Raw genomic sequence first — 16,971 nt, 5'->3', positions numbered from 1 at the left:
CGTAGGCCAGCGGCTACAGCTACAATTCCACCCCTAGCCTGGGAACCTCCATATGCCATGGTGAGGTCCTAAAAAGACAAAAAAAAAAGAAAAAGAAAAAGAAAAAGAAAAGAAAAGAAAACTATCAAATAACTACATAGGCATCGGGAATAACCTTCATAGGTGAATAAATTACCTGGCTGTGAGGTCAGTAGCACCAGAAAGAGCCTTGAAATACTCCCAAATATCTTTGTTGTCTTCTGTGTAATGCCTAAAATACTTGCACCTGAACACAAATACTTTAAGTTCACCACTAGACTTGAAAACTAAAAGATGTAAACATTGATTTAAATAAACATTAAGATGTAATTAACTGATACGGTATTGTCTTTCTATTAGTAAGTTTGCAGAGAGGAGGCTGGGGAAGCTTAATGCTTAAAAAAAGAAGAAATAAGCAAAATTAAGAGCTAGAAAAAAAAATGATATTTCCTTCCATGTTTTTCAATGCTAGATCCCTAACTCACTGAGCAAGGCCCAAGATTGAACCTGCATCGTCACGGATACTAGTCAGATTTTTTTCCATTGTGCCACAGTGGAAACGCCTTCCTTCCATGTTTTATTTTATATACAGTGAAATGCACAGATCTTAGATGTTACAGTTTGATGTTTCATGAATGCAAGCACTGGGAAACCCACACTCCGAAAAAGACCCAGAACATTTCCATCATCCTACACAGTTTCCTCCAGCCCTTTTTAGTCAGTCTCCATGGCCCTCATACCAAAGGCAATCACTGTTCCCATTTTTTTTTCACCATAGATTAGTATTGCCTATAAATTAAATTTTATATAAATGGAAATACTCTGTATGTGCTCTTGTTTCTGACATCTTTCATGCAGCAAAATGTATCCATGTGTTATGAAAAATAGTAATCATTTGTGCCATATTTTAGATTTCGCATATAAGTGATATTATATGGCATTCATTTCTCTTCTGACTTCATTTAGTGTGAGAATCTCTAGTTGCCACCATGTTGCTGCAAATGGAATTATTTCATTATTTTTTTATGGTTGCATAGTATTTCAGTGCATACATACACCACATCTTCTTTATCCATTCATCTGTTGATGGACATTTAGGTTGTTTCCAGTATTGGCTATTATGAATAGTACTGCAATGAACATAGGGGTGCATGTATCTTTTTGAATTAAAGTTTTGTCCAGATACATGCCCAGGAGTGGGATTGCTGGATCATATGGTAATTCTATATTTAGTTTTCTGAAGAATCTCCATACTGTTTTTCATAGCGGTTATACAAATTTACATTCCCACCAACAGGGTAGGAGGGTTCCCTTTTCTCCATACCTTCACCATCATTTGTACTTTGTAGACTTGATGATGAACCTATCTACAGAACAAAAACAGACTCACAGACATGGAGAAAAGACTTATGGTTGCTGGGGGGGGGAGGGGGGAGAAGGGGGATGGACTGGGAGACTAGAGTTGGTAGATGCCAACTATTACATTTAGAATGGATAAGCAATGAGGTCCTACTACATAGTACAGGGACCTATAACCATTCACTTGTGATAGAATGTAACAGAAGATAGTACGAGAAAAAGGAAGTGTCTATATATCATTGGGTCACTTTGCTGTACAGCAGAAATTGACAGAACATTGTAAATCAACTATACTTTAATAAATAAATCTAAAAAAAGAAAGAGTAATCACCTCATTTTTATTGCTGAGTAGTATTCCATTGTATGAATACACCACTATCTGTTTTCCCAGGATCTGTTATGGACATTTGGATTGTTTTCACTTTTTAGCCACTGGAACAGAGCCATTATGAACATTCTTATACAAGTCTTTTGTGAATACATGTGTTCGTTTCTATCACATAAATAACTAGGAATTAACTGCTGGGCTATAAAGTGATGTGAGAGTTTCGACGTTTCTGTGGGTATTTACCATGAAAGTGAGGGCATTTAAACTCTACCGTGAAGGATGAGATAGAAGAGGAAATGAGGGTCACCCAAGCTGTGGGAGAAGGACAAACAAGAGCAGTGGTTAAGGAAGTGTCTGTGGAATGTGGAAAGGTGAACAGCTAGATGTGAATCATAAGGAGCTTGGAGGGTGTTCTTTCTGGCAAACAGCTCCTGGGATGTTTCCAAAGTCTGTGTTATTATAACTAGAGTCTACAGAGTCTGAAATAATTACTGGAACTTCTCAAAGTATTACTAAGCTTTTCAGAAAATGTCATTGTTTCTGGGAAGCTAGAGAACATAACAACACCAACAAAAAAATCTCACCTCCTGTTCAAATGTCTGTTTCCAGTAGAGCTGATTTGGTACAACAGGTATCTAGCTGGTGTTGAGTTGGTTCAAGCACTGTCATCCAGGCATCATTTCCACTGCTTCTTAAGAAGAGGATATAGACTAGAACAGGTCTTCCTCTGGTGGGACCCAATGTCAACCACTTTTAGGACCCAAGCCATTTTGCTGCTGCCTGCCCCGCTCCTTTGCACAGCCAGGTCTATACCTAAGCTTTGGGATCTCCAGGGCTGTGGGTAACATAGGGGCCTGGCTGGTAATTTACACCTTTTAGATACTATGAGTTCAGTCTATTTTGCTAAAACCCCATTTAAGCTTATCATTAACTTCTTTCAATGGGCTGAGATTCTTACATATTACCATCGAATATTAAAAAGAAAATGAAAAATTGTTGAATGATTCAATCTATTCTCTCCTTTGGTTTCTCTACTGCAATATATGGTTCATAATTAAGGACTGAGAGGGGAGATGCTAGGTCTACCTTATTTTCCTTGATTCTACTAACTCTTCTCCAAGAAAATAAACTTCCCATCGACAAACTCCCAAAAAGTGCCCTAAATCTCAAGGAAGATGTGTAACATTTAAAAAATTAAATACAATGTAATAACAACAATCACACACACACACACACACACACACACACATCCTAAGAATCCCTGAAATAGTAGACAAACAGTCAACACAAGGACATAGACGTTTGAGTTTGGTGCTATGCCCACCTCTTCCTTTCACAAACTATAGAAATGATCCCTGAAAGTATAGTCTTCCACCTCTTCCTTTCGGAGAAAACTTACATGTCCACAGAACTCTTATTATTCATAAAATTAGTCATTTGAGGCCCAGACAGCCTGGGCTAGGTTATACTGCAGTTACAGGAAAAAAGAACTCTCTGTGACACATAAAAACAGAAGCTTACTTCTCACTCCACTACGCACCTGCACTAGAGTGTTGTTGAAAGGAAAAGGCGTTAGGAGTCTGGGGACCAGTGCTTCAACCACTAGTCACAGACCCTGGGTCAAGATTGGAACCTCTCTGAACTGAGTGATTTAATCTATAAAATAAGAATGTCATGCCAGATGATTTTTGAGATCTTTTCCAATCCTGGAATTCTGTAAGAAATAAAGAAAAATCACCAAATTACAAGAACATTCAGCAAATAGGCCCATATTTATTGGACTGAACCACACTCTGGCTGCTCTAATTATTCTGGATATCAACACAATCAATACTGTTCCCAGTGGCTGGATCAATTATGCCACTAACTGTATGGATCATTAAGGTGACTAAGGCGCCCTTATGGACAGGGCATGGACCACTTTAGCTCCATGCTCAGCTATAGCTAAAGGGGAAAATGTCCCAGCATTCCTTTAACTTGGGTTCTTTTTTGTCATCTTGTGGTCTTGGTCCTCTTTTATTTTTCAAATGGAAATAAGTAACAAAGCCACATGAGTAAAAGCAAACAATGAGAAGAGGGAGGCAATATTCAGTGTTGCCATCTTGAAGAACTCCTACCTGGCAGACACTGGTACAGGGAAAAAAAATTCTGAGTAAGACTCTGCTTATGCCACTCAGTCCACCACATAGGCCAGCAAAGAAATAAAGAATTATGCTTTCAAGCCAGAAAAAAAACATGGAGAGATACACATTGCTAAGTCCCAAAAAGCCAGTCTAGAAAGGCTACATATTACATAATTCCAACCAGATGACATTCTGGAAAAGTCAAAACTACAGAGCCAGTAAAAAGATCAGTGGTTGCCAGGGCCTGGGAGGAGGGGAGGAGAAATGAGCAGGTGGAGCACAGGGGATTTTCAGGAGAGTGAAGCTGTTCAGTATGATACTGCAGTCCTGGGTATGTGATATTATGCACTTGTCAAAACATAGAGAGTCTGTAACAACTGTAGCACTGTTTATAAGAGCCAAGACATGGAAGCAACCTAATCTGCCATTGACAGATGAATGGATAAAGAAGATGTGGTACATATGTGCAGTGGAATACTACTCAGCCATAAAAATAAAGAAATAATACCACTTGTAGCAGCATGGATAGACCTAGAGATTATCATATTAGGTGAAGTAAGTCAGACAATTATCATATGAAATCACTTATATGTGCAATCTAATTTATAAAATGATACAAATGAGCTTATTTACAAAACAGAAATAGACTCAGAGATTTCAAAAACAAACTTAGGGCTACCAAAGGGGAAACACTGGGAGGGAGCATAAATTAGGAGTTTTGGATAAACACATATACGTTATTATATATAAAATAGATAATCAGAGTTCCCATTGTGGCTCAGCTGGTTAAGAACCCAACACAGTGTCCATGAGGATGTGGGTTTGATTCCTGGCCTCGCTCAGTGGGTTAAGGATCCAGCATAATCCTAAGATAGGTAACAGATGTGGCTCAGATTCAGTGTTGCCATGGCTGTGGTATAGGCCTGCAGCTGAGGCTCTGATTTGATCTATAGCCCAGGATCTTCCATATGCTGCAGGTATAGCAGTAAAAAGAAAAAAAAAAAAAGATAACCAACAAGGAACTACAATATTATTCTATAAAAACCTATATGGGAAAGCATCTGAAAAAGAATGAATATATATACAGGTATAACTGAATCTCTTTGCTGTATACCTAAAACTAACGCAACATTGAAAAGCAACTGTACTCTAATAAAATGAAAATTAAAGACTAAATTTTGAAAAATAGAGAACCCTAATGTGAACTGTGGATGTCAGTTAATAATAATAATGTATCACAGAGAACTCTATCCAATATTCCGTGATAATCTATACGGGAAATGAATCTGAAAGAGAATGCATGTGTGTACATGTGTAACTCAATCACTTTCCTGTACAGCAGAAATTATCACAACCTTGCAAATCAACCATACTGCAATAAAATAATAAATATAATAATGTGTCAATACTGGTCCATCAATTGTAAAAAGAGCACCACATTAACCCAAGAGGCAAATCATAACTATACACAGAGGGGACAGGTCACTGGGAACCCTATACTTTCTACCCAATTTTTCTGTAAACCTAAAACTACTCTAAGAGATAAAAATCTATTAAACACAAAGACAATTTTTTTTTTTCTAGAGGAAATCTTTTTTTTTTTTTTTTTTTTTTTATTTTCCCACTGTACAGCAAGGGGGTCAGGGGTCATCCTTAGATGTATACATTGCAGTTACAGTTTTTTCCCCCACCCTTTCTTCTGTTGCGACATGAGTATCTAGACATAGTTCTCAATAAAGACAATTTTTTTTAAAATAAGAAAGTAAAGGAGAACCCTTAAATGCTGAAGAACTGCTTACTTGCTAGAGGAAATGAGAGATGTGCAAGGAATGGTGGGGGCATGACAAGCAGAAAAAAAGAGCAGTGGACTTGGATGCTGAATACTAAATTTCCAGACCTACCTTAGCGATAGAGGGAGAACAGAGATCCACACTGAGGCTTCAGTCCTGATTCTGCCACTGCCCCCCTGGGGACGAGTTTCAGGACTCTTCTCCCAGCTTTGGGGTCATACTTCTTAAGGGCTCTTGCAAGAATTGAGTCGGATAATGCACCTAAAGCATGTAGCAGAATATGTGGCATATCGTAAGATGTCAATAAATAAACGTCGTCACTGGCCATCTTTGTTAAATTGTGTAAATATTGTAAACCAAATATTGTTGGTGTGTAAGAATCAAGGAAGGCTAAGGACAGGAAGCACTAAGCAAGTTGTTCTGTCCTGAATCCAGGCCCCCTGTCTAGGTGATCCCTCTGATTACTGTCCAGATAGTGTGTGTTTTAGAATCAGACTGGTCCTTTTCTGACCTTGGGCTTCTTTATCAGCAGCACTTTCGAGTCTCACTTTTGTTGTGAGGGCCATGCTTTTCCATAATCAGCCAAATGCTGCCAGTCTGTGAAGGGCTCTCTGGGAACAAGTGAGGCCCTGTAGCAAATGACATCAATCAACTCTTTCAGGCCACACGGGTATTCACTAATAAATATTCCCACAGTGCATTAAAGAGTATCTTTGTAGCTTAGGTCAGTTACTATCACATTTCATACTTATTCCCACAAAGTCAATGCTTTCTAGATTTGGAGAATATCACATTATTTTATGCCACTGATAATCAGTACCAAAATAAAAAATAAAAGTCCCATTTTCTACAGCATACCCATGTTCCTTCGAACACTGTATGTTACTTATCAAAATAAATGTAAACATCTGTCTACAATAAAAATTGCCAGTTAGGTCTTCTTTAATCACTCAGCATGCTTCCTTCCTTACCTTCCCAAAATCATGAAATGCCTCGACCCTTTTAAAAATCGTTTTCATTTACAAAATCATAGGCACTTTTTCTGGGATCAGCCCAGTCACCGTATTGAAAACAACTAATTAACTTCCTGCACCACTGATTATAAATAGCACCCAATACTAATCATTACATCCACTCCTGAATTTGCAATCTTGTTTCCTATTCTACGACATGAAAGATTTCATTGGAAGTGCATGAGCCTTATTGTCGACTCTCAGTCATTTATCACCAAGAAGTATGGCTTCTTTAATCAACCAGCCTTAACAGGCATTGGATTTGTCACAGGAAGTAGGTACATACTTTCATCCCCTTGACTAACCATTATCTAATTAGGCAGGAAAAAAGTAAACAAATTCTTTGAAGAATGAAAAACTGGGTGGAAGTATTTTAAATAACACTTCTCTATCTCATAGCTCATAGTATCTCTTCAAATGATTCTGACTGATACAGGAGTATCAAGCAACACATTTTAAAACATAAGGATAAAAATGTATCCAAATCTATTTAAAATCACCTAATCTATCAGGAGAACATTCTTAATAATAAGTCCATTGCCTTAAGAATGAAAAATCCAGTCTTCAGAACTAAAATTGAGGAGCGTATCTAAGCCTTTAGATATGGCTACTCTTGGTATGGATAAACAATGTACTAGCTGTCCTATTGTTTATTTTTTAAATGTTAGAGCAGATCATCCAGGATGAGTGAACTGTTATAGGTGCCCTTTTCTGGACAAATGCTATATCGCTTTTTTTGGCCACTTAGATACATAATATTGGGCAGTCCAGGAAGCTATCTGAACAGAGAAATCCAGCTAGTACCCTGTTAGGTAGTTTAGGCTGGAAAGGAATTGGAGCCCTTAGGTCAACATTAAAAAGAAGTAGTATGTGAGTGTAAGAAAGTAAAATGATTCAGAGAAGTAAAAATGTCCCATGAGCTCAGGTAGATAAGTAAAATGGAAAGTTATAGCAGACATCAAAGACACAGGAAAGAGGAGTTCCTGTGTGGCTCAGCGAAAATGAGTCTGAGTAGTAACCATGAGGATGTAGGTTCGATCCCTGACATCGCTCAGTGGCTTAAGGATCTAGCACTGCCATGAGCTATGATGTAGGTGGAAGATGAGCTAAGATCTGATGATGCTACAGCTCTCGTACAGGCTGGAGGCTATAGCTCCAATTCGACCCCTAGCCTGGGAACTTCATATGCTGTGGGTGTGGCCCTCAAAAGACCGAAAAAAAAAAAAAATCAAAAATAACGTGCTGAACTAGCAAGCAATGTTACTTTATCTAAGCCCAGATTTTTGCAGTTTCTTACCATTTTTGCCATGAAAGTCAGGCAACTGGGTGCTTAATGCACACCAAATCCTGGGGAACATCAGTGAGCAAAACAAAATCTGTGCTCTCCTAAGTTTATATTTTAGCCAGAAAGAACAGATAATAAGCCAGGAAATAAACAATACAATTTTAGAAGAGACTACATGGTATGAAAAAGAGAAAACAAAGCAGGAACAGGATAACAGGAGGTGACTAGAACTGGGGGAGTGAAATTGCCAAGCAATTTTTTGTTTGAACAGAAACCTCAGTTAATTGTCCAGGGTTCCATCCCAAAGGAACACCAGAATGGCAAGCCCAGGCTGTCCCAGGAGTGGTACTGAGTTATGAGTTTAACTAGATGGTGTTTATCTTTTGTGTTATGGCAAGGTATACAGCTTTTCTAGTTAAGACTGTGATGACAACATTTTAGTCAAGTTATTTAAACAGAAATCAGGAACTTAAAACTATTAAGTAAAAAGTGGTATAGATAATATACAGATAAGAGAAAACCATGAAAATACTACAAGAAGAGATAATTAATTAAGTCAAGTGAGTTCATTTCATCAGTTGTAATTAACATCATCAAACTGGAATCTACTGAGAATTTTAGTACTTCAATTGGAATGCCCTCCTCTTTCTTTAGATCAAAAGAAACAGAAATAAAATGTTAGCATCCAGTTAGTTAAAAGAAGGGAAGAACAAATACTTTTTCATGGACTCTAGAAAAAAAATTTCAAATTCTGTATTCAGAAATTGAATGATTCAACTAGGATCTCGCTTCTCTCCTGGGCTGTCCATTCACACCTTCACTTCCACAACTGGGCCTCAGACAGTCACAGTCTTAGTTTTATTCAACGAAACTGTAAGTTCTTCAAGGGTGAGGGCCATGCCTTGCATTATTTCATATTTTCTTTATGTCCTGACAGTGTTTATCCCAAGATTATAGGTTAAATAAACATGTTCTATATAAACAGCTTGATTTTAAGTTTGTGACCTCTGATTCAGGAAAAAATAGAAGGAATTTTGCAGAGTTGGAACAATATCTCTAATCACAAATCAGCATCACTTCTGGAAAAGTGTTAACATAAGTTATACGAGTGTATCAGATGCTAAAAAGGGGGGGACATGTACATGCTAATCAAAATCTTTAGATGGAGAAGGCTCACAACAATGGTGTGAAAGGTGAGCAGTAGAGATAAACTCAGAACAGAGTCTTTTAAGAAAGTTTCACCCACCAGACAGAATACTTTAGCCTGAGGTCAGGCAGTAGGATTGCTTTAACACACTTATTATTTCAAAGGTGAATATGTTGTCATGGAGTGTGCTGACAAGGCAAGTCTAATTAGGCAGCAGATTCCTAACCAGCAAGATGAAACTCAAGACAGGCATCTAACCCTGAGAGAAGGGTTGGCAGAAGGAAGTCAGGTGACATTCAAAGGAATAACAGTGCCACTTTTTTTTCCCACTAACAATAATAATAACCATAAGCCTGTAGTGTGGTTAAAGGCACTGACAACTTTCTAAGGTCTTTAAATGCATTATTTAATGTAAAGCTCATAATAACATTGTGAGACAAGTACTGCTATTATCCCAATATGGCAAATTGAGAAAGTACAAAACATTAAATAACTTGTGTGGGGTTAGACAGTTAATAAGTAGAAGAAACATGATTTCAACCCAGGCCCTAAGGTCCAGAAACACTATGCTAACAAGTACCTTTCATAGGCAAATTATAGAGACAGAAACACAGGACTGAAATTCACATTTCAAAACTTGGTGAGAGTTCCCATTGTGGCTCAGCAGGTTAAGAACCAAATTAGTATCTATGAGGATGTGGGTTCAATCCTTGGTCTCACTCTGGATAAGGATCCAGCATTGCCACAAGCTGCACAGTAGGCTGCAGATGCGGCTCACATCCTGTGTTGCTGTGGCTGTGGCATAGGCCAACAGCTGCAGCTCCAACTTGACCCCTAGCCCAGGAACTTCCAAATGCCGCAGGTGTGGGTGTAAAAAGAAAAAAGGAAAAAAGAAAAAAAAAAATTGGTAACAAGGCAAAAGACTTTGACACAAGGCCAAAGTCTACATGTCAGAACAACAGCACAAGTCCAATGACAGACCATTATCAATGATAACTTAATGCTGCACCCCAGCATGTTGGGCTTAGACTTCCAAAAGCCATCAACATGACTGAAAACAAACCCTAAGCTTTCTTATTAAAATTAAGAAGACAAAAGCAACTACAATCATTATCCTTTTTGTTGTTGTTGTTTGTCTTTTTTAGGGTCACACATGTGGCTTATGGAAGGTCCCTGAGCTGGGAGTCAAATCAGAGCTGCAGCTGCTGACCTATGCTATAGCCGTAGCCACGTTGAATGTGAGCCACATCTTTGACTTACGCCACAGCACCACAGTGAGAACTCCCCAATCATTATCCTTAATTAACACTGTTTTAGAAGTCTTGGCCAAAGCAATTAGGCACGAAGACAAAATAACAACAAAGAAGACAGATGTATGCATATAAGAAAGGCGGGAGAGAAATTTATCATGTTAACAAGCAATATTACTCTATAATAGATTTGAGGAAAGGCTCAAGTCACCTGAGGTTTCCAGTCTCAACATCTCATTTCTCTCAGAACCTACATTCGGGAGGTCTGAAATGGTTCCCAGTTGATCTGTAGAAAAGTAACTGTACACGTCCTGTGATAACTAGAAGTAATCCCTTGCCTCCACCCAGTCTAAATGAAAAGAATATGCCATATAGTCAGTTTCTAATCTAAATGAAGTGTAGCCAAATCTGAAAAGGCAGTCTGCCATTTGAGTAACTCACTTAACCAAACAATGCTTGCTAAAAGTACTTCACTCTCCACTAAGTTACCCAAAAGAAGTTTCCCTGTTTTACTATTTACATTTCATTAGTCTTTAATACCTAAATGTGGAAACATGGGAAGCTTTATTAGTCACATTTCTAGATAAATATTACCATATTTCTGCATTTTATTCTAGTAATAGCTCTAAAATTAGATTACTAAATAACAATAATGAATATGCCTTTCTTCTAAATACGGTTTAGTCATCTTAGACTGAGAGAAGGCTAAATTAAGAGCTGCAGGGCATTGTAAATTTGGAAGTTATCCCTAAGCAATCATACAGAACAAACCTAATCTTTCTTCCTCAGGATGGGATATTCCTTCCTCTTGACCCAGACCTTCCTTTTCCAGGATGCTGATTTGCACGGATAGCAGCCAATTTCACTGCCCTGAGCTGGCCTGCTGAGGACTGTGGGTGGACGTGAACTGCCCTCTTTCTGCAGAGCATCCTGTACGTCAAACTATTGTACTCCACAGTGTTTGTGTGTGTGTATGTGTATCTGTGTTTGGGGTGGGACTTGATGCATTGCCTAACTTGAGAGAAAGCTTCTTTTATCCAGCTACCTGCAGGTTACCAGCTGGAATAGCAGACAGAAGCAAAACATTGACCTTACATCAGATCAAGAGAAGGAAAGAAAATGTTGGCACCCACCCAGCTAGTTAAAAGAGGGGGAAAACAAGCACCTTTTCATGGGCTCTGGAAAGAAAAATACATTCAAAACTCACCAAATGGTTGAAATGGAAGAGTAACTCTGAATTATTTTCAATGATTTCTGTTTTATGATATATGTATTAAGGTATATGTGTTTGCAAATAGAAATATATTTCAATCCTCCTAGGTGTGAAAGGAATGCATAAGGCAGGGTCTGTGTATCTTCACAAGACAAAATTGCTGTCGACATGAGAATCTTAATCCAAAGCTCCCTGCTGAACTTGGCACAGAATCACTGCTCCACGAGATCTGGCATCCTGCCTGATGCTGAGAAAAGGAAGGGCTGAGCCTAGGAGAGGTCATGGCTGCTTCAGATCAGGTTCTGCATTATTCCTAGGATATTCTTAAGCTTAGAAGGTGAGCCTCTGTCTCTGTGGGAGACTTCATAGAGATTTTAGAGAACTACAGCTTAAGTTTTTACACTTAACACAGAGGCAAGAGGAAATGGAAACATCACCAAACATGGAGTCTGGAAAAGTGAATTCGAGGCTAAGAGCTGCTGTGGCTCTGTGGCTTTGAGCAAATCATGCAATCTTTTCTCCTGTATTGCCTGTGGTAATGCAGCTGACATCTAACGAGAACGTGGGGGAGTTCCCTTCGTGGCTCAGGAGCTGATGAACCCGACTAGGATCCATGAGGATGAGGATTCGATCCCTGGCCTCGCTCAGCAGATTAACGATCTGGCATTGCAGTAGGCTGCGGACGCAGCTTGGATACTGCGTTGCCATGGCTATAGCTGTGGCTATGGCTGTGGTGTAGGCCAGCAGCTGCAACTCTGATTCGACCCCTAGCCTGGGAACTGTCATATGCTGCAGGTGTGGCCCTCAAAAGCAAAATAAATAATAAATAAAGAGAAAGTGGGACTTCTCCAGGCAAAGAATAAAGAAGAGGGAGGGAAGCACATTCCAGCTAGAAGGAACAGCAAGTGCAAAAATCCTGGCAAGGTTTAATTAAATGAATTCAAAGAATGTCCATGTGATTGGGACGGAGAGGGTGAGCAGCATGGCATGATCTAAGGATGGGGAGACAGGAAGATCATGCCAGCTTTGCAGGTCATGTTAAGGATTCTGGTCTTTACCTGAAAAGGAGAGGAAAGTCATTCAAGGGCTGTAAGTCGGTGGTGGCATCATCGGATTTACATTTCGAAAAGATCCCTTGGCTGCTGTGTGGAGAATAAATTTAAGGTCAGGAGTGTATTGCTGGAGACCAGCTAAGATGGCAGCTCAGATCAAGGCTGCAGTGACAGAGGTGCAGGTCCTCGCGCTGCACAACACAGAGCACTCTGCAGGATTTTGGATGGGTCGAGTCCCAGGCACCTTTGAAATCCAAATTGAGATGTCAAGTAGGCAATTGCATATAAAAGTCTAAAGCTGAAAGGAAAGGTCAGGGCTGACAATAAAATTTCCAGCTAGAGCTTACAAATGAACTGTGAGACCTGGCCACAAATGAGGTTATCGAATGAGACAATAGAGAGGAAGAATAAACAATCTTAGAACCCTTGTTTCTTCAGCAGTAAAATAGGGACTGCAGCAGCTGTTGCACAGAATTTTTGTAGCTGAGTTGTAGTAGACAGCGGATAAAAATTAAGCTTAAATTGTGATGATGATGGTATTAAGAAAATTTAAAATTAGCCAATTACAAAGCAATTTACAGTAGGATCCTTTTTTTTTTTTTTTCAATGTTTTTAAGAAGTATCTTAAGTCCGTGGAAAAAAAGACCAATAGACCTGGAGCTTTACTTTCCATTTACTAATGATCATTGTCAGGTAATCAGATTAGAGTGAGTGATTTAAATGTCTTCTCTGTGTTCTTCTATAATTTCTAAATTGTCTGCAATGAGCATGCATTTATTTTCCCTATGGTGAGAAAATAAAACATATTGCTGCTGCAATTATATGAAAGTACTTTTCCAAGGGTAGAGCCAAAAATGATGAAACAAGCTGAAACAACAGACACAGGGACTAGCCCACGTGGGCGATGGCCTTTGTTTGAGGCCAGTTTGTGTTTCCAGGTCCCCGCAGCAGAAATGGAGAGGTGAGGGGTTGGGAATCTCACCAAATGACTGTTTCAATCTAAGCTGACCTGGCTGGGTTTCCATGGCACATGTGGCCTGAGAACCATCAGCCTTGCCAAACCCTTTGTCTTTAATTCTCCACTAAGAAACGCCACAGCCCAGAGGTCCTGAGAATCCTGGAAAATCCATGCCCAACTGCCACATACATGATCGGTTTGTACAACCAATCATCTGGAAACTTGTGATAAACTGCATGTGCACAAGCACACTCAGAGTGAGTGTGCCCGCCATCAGGGAACGTGGTTCTGAGGTATTAAGAACATGCTGTTTGTCTCCCTGCTTGGGTTTCCCTGGCCTTTGGCATAAGGCAGGACGGACTGTCTGGGCTGCTGTGATGAGGGTGTGTGGCTCTTACAGATAAATGCTCTATAGTATTAGGGAGGGACCTCCACTGCGGGAATCAAGAAACATAGATCCTGGCCCTCACCTTGTACAAACTACCTGCATGATCCTGACCAAGCTTCTTACCTCTTAGGGTTTGTTTTTTTCTAATCTGTAAAATAAAAGCCATACCCTGTGCCAGATCCCATGCAGTGCACTGGCTGAATCGACGCGTTGGCACAGAACCTATCAAACACAAGAGTGAGTATTTTCAGGCAGGCTGACAATGAATACCCTGCGAAAAAACACTTCCACTACACCTTACCCACCTCCTCCAACTCACCTCCCCAGCTCCTCTCTGACATTCCTTTGCTCTCCTTCCTTCATAGTGCTTATAACAATCAGAAGTATTTTGTTTTCACACATCTATTTTCTATTTCCCCGATTCTAAGGGGAAGGACTGACATTTTCTATCTATTCACTGTTGTATCCTCACGTCTAAAATCAAGTTTGGCTCATGGTGATGCCCCCAAAATGCTGAATGAATGACTTTGAACATCATATAGTATCCTCTTCTGGTAACACGGGACATTAAAGTTTCCCAGAATAAAGAATGTATGGGATTTTGACTGGAGTATCAGCATTGGGGCACAGGATGCTACTGCCCTGCTCTGCTCCTTGGAACACTAAGCCTGGATTCGGTGGGAGAAGAGATGCACACAGTATATACAAAGATGTGAGATCAGATCTGGTCTTGGCTCATCTACTTAACTAAACTTACTAAAATCTGTGAACCTCAGCATCTCCATCTATAAAGTAGAGAAAACAGCAGTACTCACCTCACAGAGTTGGGGTAAGTGTTAAAATTGTCAGAAAAATTGCAGAGGGGCTGTCCAAAACGGAAAAGTGAGATCCAAATGTGGGTTACTGCTCTATACACAACCCAGGACATTCTAATTTGTCAGAATGAGAAAGTGTTGCCAGGATAAGAACATGTGTTAGCTTGGACCTGAAGACCCATGAATGGACACCACACTAAGTGGGCTGCACTATATTCTACTCTTAAAAGGCAAAGACTGTGCAAGTCTTACTGGATTTCCAAGTTGGCCCTTTTTTAAAGTTTTGAGCATGTATCTGAGTCTGTTTTCAAAATATTCCATACAAAATGGGCCGGGCTACCTTGTTCTCTTCCATAAATTTGCAAAACATTTTCAGTATATGTCTGAACCTGGCAAATAACTTAATGGTAAATTATTCGGATTTTACTTCTGTAATACAACTACTATAATTTAATGTCCTTGTAGATGATGATGTGTCCCTGATCAGAGACCATGAACCCAAAACTAGAACTGAGCCACAGCTGGCTGCCATAGGGTTCAACAAAGAGTTTGTCTAAAAGAACTAGCCATTGGCCAGGATGTGAAAATGACATTAGAGAAAAAGTATTTCAAAGAAAAAAATTGATTTGTTATTCTGAGCCTATCAGAAAAGTTAAATTTCAAACTTCAGGAAAAAATTAAAAGAACAGACACTTGTGACTAGACTGATTATCAAAAAAAATTTTTAAACATGATCAATACGCAGTGTCGTAGTTTCTGTTTTTGTTTTTCTAGATCAAAGAACTCACTAAAAGTAACCTATTGAGAAACCAGGGGGGAGAAAAAAGACATTTGTAAATTTGGCCTAAACCATATGCAGTTGAAAGCCCTTGACTTTTGGCCTTTGTTTTTTCTCTCTATTTCAAGGGAGCTTCAAAGTCAGAAGCTGGTGGCTTTGGCAGAGTCCTGCTTTGAAGAGCGAGGAGGAGGAAAGTCAATTAAAAACAGGTCACAGGATGTAGCATTTCAACTAAAATGGCTGCTGATTTTTATGTATTGGAAGCTTTGAGCGATCAGCCCCAACTTCTTAATTGCAGGAATGTAATTAGCAGCAGATCATAACATCTTATCTTTCAGCAAAAGTTTTGACTTGCAGTGATTTCCCCCCTTATTTTCTGACAAGCATGATTATGGGTAGAAAAGATCAAAGTAACTACTTACAGGATGCATTATACTCTTTAAATCAGCTAGTTGTCGATGAGCCTGGGCCAACCCCCTGCCTCCCGACTCCTGCTGTACCACGAATGACCCTCCGAGGCTGCATGAAAGACGGGGCTGGAAAGACAGATCAGAGGGCGTCCACATGTAAAATATTTCTTTGGAGACAGTAATTTAACATAATTGGAGGGGAAAAGAGAATTTGTTTTATAAGCTGAAAACAATCAAACCAAGAAAAATCACCCTTCTCCGCCTCCCCCACCCAAGCTGACAGGAATAAAATTGTGGACCCTTAATTAGAACTGCTGCTGCCATTACCACTGGCTCTAGTCAGATGTAATTCAGGGCCATTGAAGCTGAAAGTTTTGTCAGAGTTTTGAACAATCCCTGCTTCCCTTCTCTGACATCTCCATGTACTAGCCACGTGGGGCTCCCAGTTCTGGTAGGTGTGGTTGGTCTCACAAGAGGGTTTTGTTTGTGCTTAGGAATCCAGAAACGGGTTCTCCCGGGTGATGCCCAGGACCCCCATTGGGACTCTATGCTCTCAGCCGTGTCTAAATTTTCACACAGGCTACCTGGTGCTCAGAAGCCCCCTCTCTGAGCAGTGTGTGGGCTCCATGCAGTGACAAACAGCCCCCACTGTGCCTGGCTGACAGGAGCCACACAGACAGCCTGCACTGTTGTGCCCGAGGGGCGCTGAGGAGGGTCCTTACTCTGGCAAGCAGTGCCTCTGGGATCTGGAGAGCTGGTGGGAACACTCCAGAGGGGAGGAAGGAGGGCTCCGTGTGGCTGTGGGAGTTCTCCCCTCACAGCACAGCTTTTGCCCAGATGCACATCTCTCCCCCAACAGCCCAGGACCTCACACATTCAAGCCAGTTGACAACTGGGAGCATCAGAGCTCGGCTCAGGGAAACCTAGATTTCCTGTGTCTATGCCACAGTCAGGACCTGCCCGTCCTCCGGAGCCACTCAAAAGGGAGTGAGAGCCAGTGTCAGGGGAAGGGAAGTTCCTTCATCCACAAGCCAAGTGGTACAT

The 16,971-nt window shown here is 40.2% G+C and overlaps 1 long non-coding RNA gene across 1 annotated transcript; it reads right to left on the bottom strand.

The window, feature by feature from the left end:
- Positions 2,584-12,672, bottom strand: LOC110259774. Its single transcript, XR_002342114.1, has 3 exons — positions 12,585-12,672; positions 5,730-5,879; positions 2,584-3,419 (listed from the first exon to the last, which is right to left on the bottom strand). It is a non-coding gene; the product is annotated as an uncharacterized LOC110259774 (long non-coding RNA).

Source organism: Sus scrofa, chromosome 2 (genome assembly GCF_000003025.6).
Source record: "Sus scrofa isolate TJ Tabasco breed Duroc chromosome 2, Sscrofa11.1, whole genome shotgun sequence".
NCBI lineage: Eukaryota > Metazoa > Chordata > Mammalia > Artiodactyla > Suidae > Sus > Sus scrofa.
This window is presented reverse-complemented; position numbering and strand designations above follow the sequence as displayed.